This window comes from Cucumis sativus, chromosome 6 (assembly GCF_000004075.3).
Source record: "Cucumis sativus cultivar 9930 chromosome 6, Cucumber_9930_V3, whole genome shotgun sequence".
In the NCBI taxonomy this organism is placed as follows: Eukaryota; Viridiplantae; Streptophyta; class Magnoliopsida; order Cucurbitales; family Cucurbitaceae; genus Cucumis; species Cucumis sativus.
Window position 1 is genome coordinate 14,116,021 of NC_026660.2, and position 11,213 is coordinate 14,127,233.

Here is an 11,213-nt window from a genome sequence, read left to right on the forward strand (position 1 = left end):
ACTCATTTCTTGGGATTTTCCTTCAAAACTTTGAGGTATGAAAATTAAGTCAATTTGGAGTAACTTTGTAGAATGAAGTTTTATAAAAAAAAATTATGAATTTTAAGTTATAATTTTTCAAAGTTATGTCATTATTCTTGAAGTAAAACAGTGTTCTGGATAGTGTCTGAGAGGCTTGCATGTGTAGGTGAGATAGGCATGTGTTTTGGTTTAGAAGTTATTGTGGTCCAATTGCACACACATGAAAAGGCCATGGCACAGTCGAGTGGCAAGGCATGTGCTCAGGCTACACGCATGACCCTTTTTTAGAGGTTAGCGTGGTATGCACGGGGTGCGGAGAGCACCAATGCTTGCAAAGCACAAGATGGACGCACGAGATAGGCGAATAGCACATGTGTGGCAACCCCATTGCAAGGTTAGCACACGATATACACCCCATCTTAGTAAGGTCAGCACACGACAGGTCCCGGGCCATGCACGTGTGGCTAGATCCATTCACCATGTCAGTGGATACCGTTGGGTTATTTTCGAACTATTTTGGGTTACTTTGATATTTTTGGGAATTTTAAAGGAACTTTTGGATATTCTCATGTTTAATAAATTAATTAAAGATAAAATATGAAGTTTTCAGAACAAGGAGGATTAGGATAAATTTTTGGCCAATGATCTGTACAAGTATTGTGAGTAACACATTGATTTTCAAGGTGATTTATTGAACATGTTTTCAAGCTTTACACAAAATAACTTGTGAAATGATTTAGTAAACATGTTTTTAAGTTATTACTTCAAGATAAATGTTTATGAACATATGCTCAAGTTCAAGTGAATGCTTTCATGTTTTCAAATGCTTTTATCCATGCCCGAATATTTCATGAGACATATTGTATACAAGTGGTTAACTCCATACTGATGATAGGGTTGAGAAGCCTATAGTTTATGGGTCATTAGAAATAGTGTATTGTTATGCCTTAAAGGAGGAGAGTTATTTACCCATTGACTGTTCCGTCTTCGAATGAAGGGGTAAATACTACCAGTGGCTATGGACAATTGTCTTCGAAAAGCTATGCAAATATTTCAAGTTTCATGTTATGGTTGTTTATTAATAAATGTATTAAAGTTTCGGTTTTATACTAAAATGTTTATGAAAATATGTTTTATAAAACTGTTGCTCACTAAGTTTTTCGACTTACCCTTTCAAAATGTTTTTCCTCTTTCTAGATATAGGTTATGGATCTCGATATGCTAAACTTATTGCTGCCAGGCCAACTTAGTTTTTGTTATGCAAGGACATTGTTTTCATTTAAAGAAGTATTGTGATTATTCAAATATTTATATCTTTATGTTTTGTTCATTTTTTATGATACGTTTAAAAGATTTCTTATGGGTTGCATTACAAATTTCGAAGTATGATTCAACTGTTTATTTTAATGAAAAACTTTTGTTGTTTAAAAAGTTTTGCAAGTGTTCATGTCATGTGTCAGTTGAGGTTGTTTCGAACAACTTCGACTGACATCACGCCTCGTCTTGATCGACCTAACAGGTGCCCAAGACGGGGTGTGGGAGTAGATTATATCATCAATAATTGTTTAGTTGAAACAAGATGTGTTATTTTTCAACTTTGGATCACATGCCTAAGAGTTGATAATTTCTTTGAGTGGTTAGAACAATGTAGTTGTTGTAATATGTTTGATGCACGAGATTTTAATCTCCAACCTTAAGGAGTTATTTGGGGGAGAGAAAGGAAAGGAAAATAAATGACCATTTTAGTCATTTCCACGTTTGGGGGAAGGAATAAGTTTAATCCTCTTGTTCCTTCTTAATCATTCTCCTTCCTCTCAATCCCTATCTTTCTTCCTTCCAATCCTTCTTTTCCTCCGATAAATTATTTTTCAATTACATCAAACTATTCTCATTTTCAAAATTATAAATATCTTTTCCTTAATAATTATATTTTCATTTTTCCACAACAAATATATGTATATCCACGTATACATGTAATTATCAAATTTCTAACAAAATTTCACTCTTCAATTTAATTAAATAAAGACAAAAAAATATTTAATTATATTTAAATTCAGTGACACTAAAAATCCAAATCCAATAATTAATGAAGTATTCAACTCACAAATATTTAATTAATTTTAATTTCACAAAACCATAAATTCTAAATTAAATATCACGTGATTGTCTGTATGCTTGAACCACATGACCTGTTTTTGTTTTATTTCTTTTTTTAAAAAAATATATTTTATTTTGCATTATTCTGATGTACGATGTAATTGACATTCACTGTTTAACTGTATTTCGATTTTTTTTCTTTCGTATTTCACATCGTTTCAATGCTATTATGTTCGTCGTCATTTGTTTAAATTGATTGTCAATGATACCCAATTTCTCGTTATTGCACTTGCAACATTAATTTTTTTAAAAATTAGATATAATTTCTTTCGCACGTAACACAACAATTAATTTATTGGCACAGAAAACTTGCATACAAAATGTTCAAAATTGACATCATATTTACGAAAATTAATGGAACATGTTTTTTGATAAAAATTCTAAATTTTGGTAAATTAAAAATACGAATATTTGTGTATTAGATTTGCAATACGAAGTAAAAAAAAATACAACAATACAAATTTAAAATAATAATTTTTTTTTTTTGTCATAACCCTTCTCACTTTTTCCTTCACAAACAAAGATTATCATAATCCTCTCACTTATTATTTCCTCAAACTGTTGGGGTTTATGTTCTAAAACTGGTAGATTGTAAATATAATTCATTGACCGTTATTAATAAAGTGTTGTTGATTATATTATTAGTTTTGTCTTAATAACCAAATCCAATAAACTAACACTCTAAGTTATTTGATAAGTCTTGAATAGTATGTAAAGACATACAATGATCGATATTCGAGATCAACTTAAAGGGTCTATAGTATAGAGATAAGGTTGGGTACCTTATCCTAGTAACACTATGAATAACACTTTAAATTTGATACAAACACAATGATCCAAAGCGTTCGTGTAGGTGACATTCAAGTGAGGGTATCCTATGCAATGAGTTTGCATAAGACCGAACGAAATAATAACCACTAAATGTAACTTCGTTAACTAGTTAGGTTTATATTTCATTAGGATGACCTATGTAACTTATTCTTAATTTAAGTGTATTATGAACTCATATTCGCGAGAGATTGCCCTTTGATATGTACGGGTGAGAGTGGCCAGTTTTCGACTCAATATGCTTATCATTTTGGGAACAATACCAAGTAGAGAGCTGAAAACATAATCATACAAGATGAAATTTACTCCTTCCCGACTTTTGGGTAAGTAGATGGGTGTTTCCTTAAATGGTATCTTCGAGACTTGAACAAAGAGCCCTATCCTCTCTATGGCGCGAGAGGGATTTTTGTTTATTGGTTGGACCATAAACATGTTGTTCATTAGAAGAACACTAGTATTTAAGGATTGGAGGTAATCTAGGGGTAAAATAGTAATTTGATCAAGCTGGTGTTACGAACACTCGTGAAGGACTAACTTACTATTATTCTATATACGTGGACACATAATATATCTATTATGAGAAGAGTTTAACTGTGAGTCTTTAGTGGAGTGTACACACAATTAACGAATATTGATTAATGTGGTGAATGAGTTTAGTCAATTAATCTCATATCGTTGTAGATTCTGATTTATAGATTCATTAGGTCTCCTAGCTCATAAAGGATAATGAGATTTATTTATATTGGTTGTAATTTGAAATGTTCAAATTTACTTTAAGAATTATCATAATGTATAGTGATACATTATAATGTAAAGTTTATATTTTAATCAAACTTTATTATATAAATTTAATTTTGGATATGATTCAAAATTAATTTACGAGAGATAAAATATTTCAACATTCAAATAAATTTAATGTGAATTAGATTCATATTAAAATTAATGGTTATGAGAAATATTTATATTTGAATATGATTCAAATATTAAGTTAAATATAAGATATTTGATTTTGCTATTAATTAATTGAAGAGAATTAATTAATAGTTTAGTTTAACTTTATTTAATTAAATTAATTTAAAACTATAGGATATTGGAGAGATGTTAATTAAATATAATTTAAATGAAATATTAACTACATATGATTTAATTAATTATTAACTGATTAATTAATTAATTAGTTGATTTGAAATTTCTATTAATTTAATATTTTTTAAATTAATAAAATCTCATTATTCTCTTCTACTCTCAAGAAAAGAAAAGAGAGTTATAAATATGCAGAAGAAAAATAATTTTTCTAAATTAAAAAAAAAAGTCAATGCTTTTGCTCTTTGGAAAAATAGTTTTCTCTTAAAACTTTTTCCATCTCAATCTCACACACCGATCTCATATATCTTAGAGCATAGGAAGTTATTCGATGAGTGGTGTCCCCAAATTTGGAGATTTAGTATATTTAGGGACGTCAAACTACGCAAGTTTTTCTCTTTCTAATCTATACTTTATTAATGCTTAATAAGAAAATTAATTTTTTAATTATTTTTTGCCAATGTATTGGTATTTTGGAATTCCCAAATTAAATTGAGGAATGATTCTGTAAAATCTTCCACTGCCTAGGGCTTTTATCCATTGACAAACAAGGATTATCATAATCCTTTCCTTTTCATAATCCTCATTTTTTCATAATCATTTTCCCTTTTGTCACACCCTAATCCGCAAAACTACCAAAACGCAGAAAGTAGTGCAGATAGTACGTGATTTAGCTTAAAACCTTGAAACTGATCTTATCTCCTAATTCAAACTCAACTCCTTTATAAACTACCATGCGGCAGAGATAAACATAACGCACATCGGAAGTTAACTTAAACTTTTATTCAACAACAAGTGTTTTGACGTGATTAAACGTTAAGACACTTATCTTAAATCCTTTACCTTGTTTAAACGCCAAATATTTTAAATAACATTCTTTAGGCATTAAAGCTTAACGTAGTCATCATTAATAAATAAACTTAAACTTAATTAACAACAGGCGTTTCTTACATAGTATACAATTACAACACTTTGACCAAAAAATGACATTAATCAAATGCTTAAATGCCTGGTAGCTTTCTCAAGTCGCTACAAGTCCTTCAACCTTCTTCTCTACTTGGCCTAAACGTCTGATCTTGGAAGATGGAATTTTAAAACGTAAGTCTAAAAGAATTAGTGAGGTTTTATGAAATCCTTTTCGCAATACCTTTCCATAAATCATTTTCACCATATCATATAGTTTAACACAAATCACTTTATTAATAAACACATCATTTCGCAAAACATTACAATAAAATCAGACCAACTTGCAAATCACATCAATATACATTTTGCATAAACACTAATTAGTCACAATCATTCCTTTGGTCAAGGATCCCAAATCATTATCTACGTTTGGTCTCGTTACCTTGCGTTTAGACTACTATATCAACAACATCCGAGAACTTACAGATTTGTCATTGTTGCTCAGGCTATCTAACACAATGTAGTCCTTTTGTACATTGGTCGACTTTACTCCTCCATGCATGCCTTTTCTACAAGGTTGCCTATAACCTTGTGTGTATATAATAGTTAGCTCATTCAAAGGAAACAACTAATGATTTGAAAACCATTTTATAATCAATATCATAGTCATCAAATCAAGCTTTAAATATTATGAAACATGTTTGAAATGATATAAATACTTTTAAGAGAAGATCATTCACTATACTTAGCCTTAGAATTGGAAATCTCCTATTCTTCTTCTTTCTCGCGGAAACAAAATGACAGCACTTCACACTTCAAAATTTCCAAAAAATCTCCGATACTTAGTGACCAAAATCCTTTATTTATACTACTCTTTAACCTGGATTAGTTATCCTCAAATCCTCGTCCAATTTCCAACTCCTACTTAAAACTTTACATGTGTAAAATTATATTTATCTTATCCATGCTTAAATCCTTAATCTTACATGTTAACCTCGGTCAAATCAGATTTGAAATCTTCTCACCGAACCTTTCTTCTCACTTAATTTCATTTCGAATAACTTTAACAGCTCAACATAACTTTCAAAGGTCTTAATCCAATAACTCCTTTTGTGACTATCCAACATTTTCTCGCGAATATTTTTTCTCTTGTGAATGTTTACAGAAAGACCGTACGGGGTTGGTTTATGGAAATTTTGAAGGTGAAGAAACCCTATCTTGCGAGATACCCATCTTGCCGATCCACCACCATTCTCTTCTTCTAGTTCTAATGGCGCTGGAATCAGGGGCAACAGACCCCTCGAAAACCCAAGTCCTCCTAAGAAAATGCTCCAACGTCATATCCCAACTCCCTTCATGGTTCCCGATTTTGAACCCTCGTCGGCTAAGTTGAAGAGCCCGCTTCCACCTAAGCCTCCCTCTTCTAACCCGCTTAAGAGGAAGCTCAATATGGAGACCTTTCTTGAGAATTCCATCCTTGGGTTGTCATATTCTGGTGCGAAGGTACTTACATGGTGTGATTGTGGGGGGTTTGATTTATTTTTGTCTTAATTATGGTGTTTGGAACTGTTTTACCTCACAGTTGCTGTTTCTCCATTCTGCATAGCATTTGCTGTTGTTTGGTCAAGACGTACTTGTAAGAAAATGGTGTGAGCCAGAATCTATTTTCAATTACATGAAAATTTTGAAGTTTAGAATATTACTGCTTAATGTAAGAAGCTAACTTCTTGTTTTAATGTTTTGTAAACAAGGGAATTGCATTGATAATTACAGTTCGTCCAATAGTTCACATACCGAATCTTAAGTTAGAATTTTTAAATCTTGGTTCTATGTTTATGTATCTGAAACATGCTGATCTTAATTGGTTAATTTGTATTAAAAGTCAAATTGACGTCTCAAAGTTAATTGGCCTATGTTTTGTCTTTTGCCCAAAAAATCATGATCTCTACTCACTGATGTGATATATAATCCCTTTTCTATAGCTTGATATTAGAAGTTAAATTACAAAAGTTAAACTATGAACATTATATCTATCTATATGTAGGTTGAACTATCACCAAAGTTGGTCACAATGGGATAGATAACTAAAATGTTTTTAGTTTTGAGACTAAATACTCACGTTGCTTTAAATTTAGAGATGAAAAGCCATTGTAACTCATGAAAACATAAAATATAAGCATTCTCTTAAATTTCTTAAAGATAAGTTTCTTTTTCCAAACATTTTGTGACGATTTTTTCAAACGTTATCAGCCCATCTTCATACTTCAAATTGTTATAAAAAACCTCTTCCTATATAACTAATACTTTGGAGAACCTTACAGGTATGACTAGTTGACAAATAAGAGCCTTCAGATTGGTTACTTCTTATCAGCAATGCTTGCTTATGGAACAGGTAATGAAGGAAGTAATGTGTTTCCTTGTGATGTTCATATATAGTAAAGATCAAGTAATGCGTTTACTCATGCAATCTTTTCATCAATGATGATTTAAGTGAAGAAAAATAACACTCTACATTTAATGTTATTATATTGTAGTGTTGATAGCACACACACATATATATTCTGTAATGATATATATTAGGAATGTGATCAAGGAAGCCAGCTTGTCTAGAGAAAGCAAGAGTTGGTGTTGAAGGTTAGATACTTTCTTTAAAATTAGTTTTATAGTTATTGCGAGTTTTTTTAGGATTACTCTGTGGCTAAATCTTCATTAACTTACTATGCTGCCAATGAGAGATATTGGAAGTTAGTTCTCTTTCCCATGTTGCCTTGTTTTTATTCTAAATTTCTAATAGGACTATGAGAGTTATTCATATTTTACTATCTGTTTTTGTAGCAACACCCATTCATGATGGCATGAGTACACCTATGCACCCATGAGTCCGTCAAGGTAAATTTCACGTGTTCTAGTGCACTTGAGATATTAATTGAGATAATGTGGATAACATTGTAGAATGTATGTGCTGTAGAAATTCCATAAATTATTGTTATTTAAATATTTTCATTTACTTTTATGATATTGTCTTACAGTTAAACCGAGGAACATTTAAATTCAAAGATGACAATTGACAACTTTGAATAACTTTATGATAAGCTTGAAAATATTAATGCTATAGCAGATAGCTAATGAATATTTATAGTTTTTAGTTTATTTTTTGCCAGTCTGGCATTGAAAATTAAGAAATAATTCTTGAATGTATATTTGTTGCTTTGTTCTTTCTCCATAATTCTTCTCTTAGTCAATTCCTTTTGGAAAATACTTTTATGTTGATTCTTTGTATTCTGAAGATGGCAACACCTTATTGATGAAAAACATGACTATATGAAAATGGAAAATAGAATTTTAAGTACATTAATTATTGAAATAGTGGGATTGAGATGGATGGAATGCACATTTTTAACGCTCCTTAAGTTGCATGGTTGAATTTTGGACTAGGGAAGCTAGTATAAAGAACAGTCAAACAAGATGTGGTTTGTCATTTTTCAGAAGGCAGGCTGTCATATTTGGTACATATTAATGGTTTGTTTAGATATTGTTTGTAGAGTGATTGAAGTCATATCAAGTTGGAAGCTAAGAGATTGGGTGAAAGCTAAGCAATCGTTGAAGGTTGAAGGTTGAAGACTGTGAAGTTCAAAGTTCAGTTAACAGCTCCTACAATGCGATCAAATCCACCTACTCAAACCCACCTTCTGTTTCTAAAGCAGAAGAGAATTGTGTTAGACTCACCTTCTATTCCTAAAGTAGAAGAGCTTTCAATGACTTAACCAAGTGAGCGATTAAGTTTTTTATCATCCATATTGTTTCCTATCCGTACTTCTATCTAGAGAAAGAAAGCTACATAGAAAAAGTAGACTACCAAATGGGAAAAAAAAGATTAGTAAGCAGTGTTATTTTTGAAAATAGTAAACAAAAATTAACATGATTATCAAACCAAGCCATTCGAGAACATGAAATAGAATTGGATAGCTGTCGTGCATTATGTCTACAAATGTTATGATAGTTACTATGATATGGGGTTTATGAAAGAGAATTTCCTATGTATTTTAACAACAGATGATTCTTCATCATCAAGCAAAGTTTATAGCTTTAAAGAGTACCTAAAGGTTACAAAATATCAGCCGATAGCTCATGATAAGCTCCAAACGAATTTTCCAGCACAAAGCCAGAGTGTATCCCCAGTGCAACGTGAAGGTTGTTAAAATCAAATCTCTTAGGTCGTATTCAATAACTATTTAGTTTTGGTTGTTTGTTTTCATAGTTTTTTTTTTTTTTGTTGTAGGTAAAGTTTGATCTTTTGAAAAGTTCTTTAGAGAAGCATGTCAATACCTCCATCCTATGCGATTATAATCTTAGGGAAGACTTTTTGTTCCCTTTCCTTCTGTCAATGCATTTTTTCTTCTCTTTACATAAAGGAAAATTTATTCTTTTAGTTTGAGAGCAAATATATATTATCTTGAATTTTAAGCATTTCAGCATCGTACGTTTTATCAAATAACATATGATTGGATGAATTGACTACATTCTTTGTGATTAGTATCATTGATTTTTTTGTTATATCATTTTGTTCACAATGGTTGATGGTTGTAGTTTTCGTTAGTTGTTTTCAAAATGAGTTTATATAATTTTTTTTTCTTTGAATCCTTGCCATTGTTGAGTAGTAACTTGGCATTTGTTTATTAAAAGGTTTTAATTAAGATTATGGTGTTCATAACTTTGTAGTCACACTAAATAACTTAAAAGAGTTAGTTTTTGATAGTGACAAACATGATAGTAATGTGATACTGAGTGTGAGGGTAAAAAGAGCTGCTTCTGTTGTGATAAGAGACGACCCCGTGGAGCGAGTGCTCTCAGCACAAATCCTTAAAACGATTGTATGAAACTAATCCAATTGGGTTCAAGTGATGTTTGTGTTTTTGGGTATGGTGTGTTTTGTTTTCAAGTTCGTTAGTAGACGTATTACTTAATTGAACATTTTGATACCATAGCCAGTGTAGAGACGATGAATGAAGGGTGCTATAAGACTAGTTAAGACTTATATGTGCCTTATTTCAGTAATAAATAAAATTAAGAGAATTTTCTTTGATTTTTAGGAACAAAGATGAATAAGCAATGAAAAAGGAATGAAGAGGTTTATCCATGCAAGCTTCAAACCAAGTCAAGATGTCAATCCTTCGAGGGGAGTCCACTGTTCCCCCTTATTTTTCTCCCTTTACTTTGATTTCAAAAGCTTTGAGGACAAAGCAAGTTTTTAAGTGGAGTGGGTAATAGCTTGCTTAGCTTGAATGTTTAGTCTAAACTTGGGGGATTTCAAATTTTGCCCAAATTAAGAAAAAATTCAAAAAAAATTTCCTTACAATAATGAGCAATATAGCTTCTTAGCTTACTTAGATCTTGCATAAAAAATATGACTATCAACCCTTGAACACTGAGTGTAGCTGCATCATTCTTAACGCATGAGATCACGTCAACTCACTTCGAGATATAGTCAACAACCAATAATATGTACACATGAGTTCCAGACTATGGAAAGGGGCCCATGCAGTCTATCCCCACATATGAAGGGTTTAACTCTAAGATAGGTTGTTAGAGTAGTTCATCGCGATGGGTTAAATTCCCTATCCTCTGACACCTGCCACATTTTATCACAAAGTCCTTCACATCATGAAAGAGAGTTGGCCAGAAATAGCCACTCTGTAATACTTTTGCAGCAGTCTTTGGCCACCACAATGTCCATCATAAGGTGCTTCGTGGCATTTGGCTAGTATGTCAGTTGTTTCGTACTCAGGCACACACTGCCTTATTATGGGAGTTGACTTAGTTTGTACAGAAAAGGCTCATCCTACCTATAAAAGCGACATTCATGAAATAACTTCTTCGTTGCTTGACTGTTGAAATCTTGCAGCCATTCCTTACAAACAAGATAATTTATTGTCGACGTACCATGCTTCTTTTATTTCAACGTGGAAAAGCTGCTCATTTGGGAATCTTTCAAATCTCCTTGGCCTCGGGCTGAAGTTTATCATTCTTAAGTCGTTATAAGTGATCATATACTTGGTTCTATGTGCCTTTGCAGTTAATTATCTCAACGTTAAATTCCTGAAATAACAAAATCTATCATATTAACTACGGTTTTGCATCTTTGTTCACCATAAGGTATCTAATCGTAGAGTGATCCGAATGCAATGTGTTTTTTGAACCAATGATGTAACTTCTGAATT

At 31.7% G+C, this 11,213-nt stretch overlaps 1 long non-coding RNA gene across 2 annotated transcripts; it reads left to right on the plus strand.

Annotated features, from left to right (window-relative positions):
- Positions 1-6,110: 6,110 nt before the first annotated feature.
- Positions 6,111-10,135, plus strand: LOC116404554. 2 transcript variants are annotated; one of them, XR_004217444.1, is made up of 6 exons: positions 6,111-6,498; positions 7,317-7,387; positions 7,530-7,629; positions 7,831-7,884; positions 8,525-9,186; positions 10,086-10,135. It is a non-coding gene; the product is annotated as an uncharacterized LOC116404554 (long non-coding RNA). The 2 variants fall into 2 exon arrangements; XR_004217445.1 differs by lacking the exon at positions 10,086-10,135 and having other exon boundaries at positions 6,113-6,498; positions 8,538-9,107.
- The last annotated feature ends 1,078 nt before the right edge of the window (positions 10,136-11,213 follow it).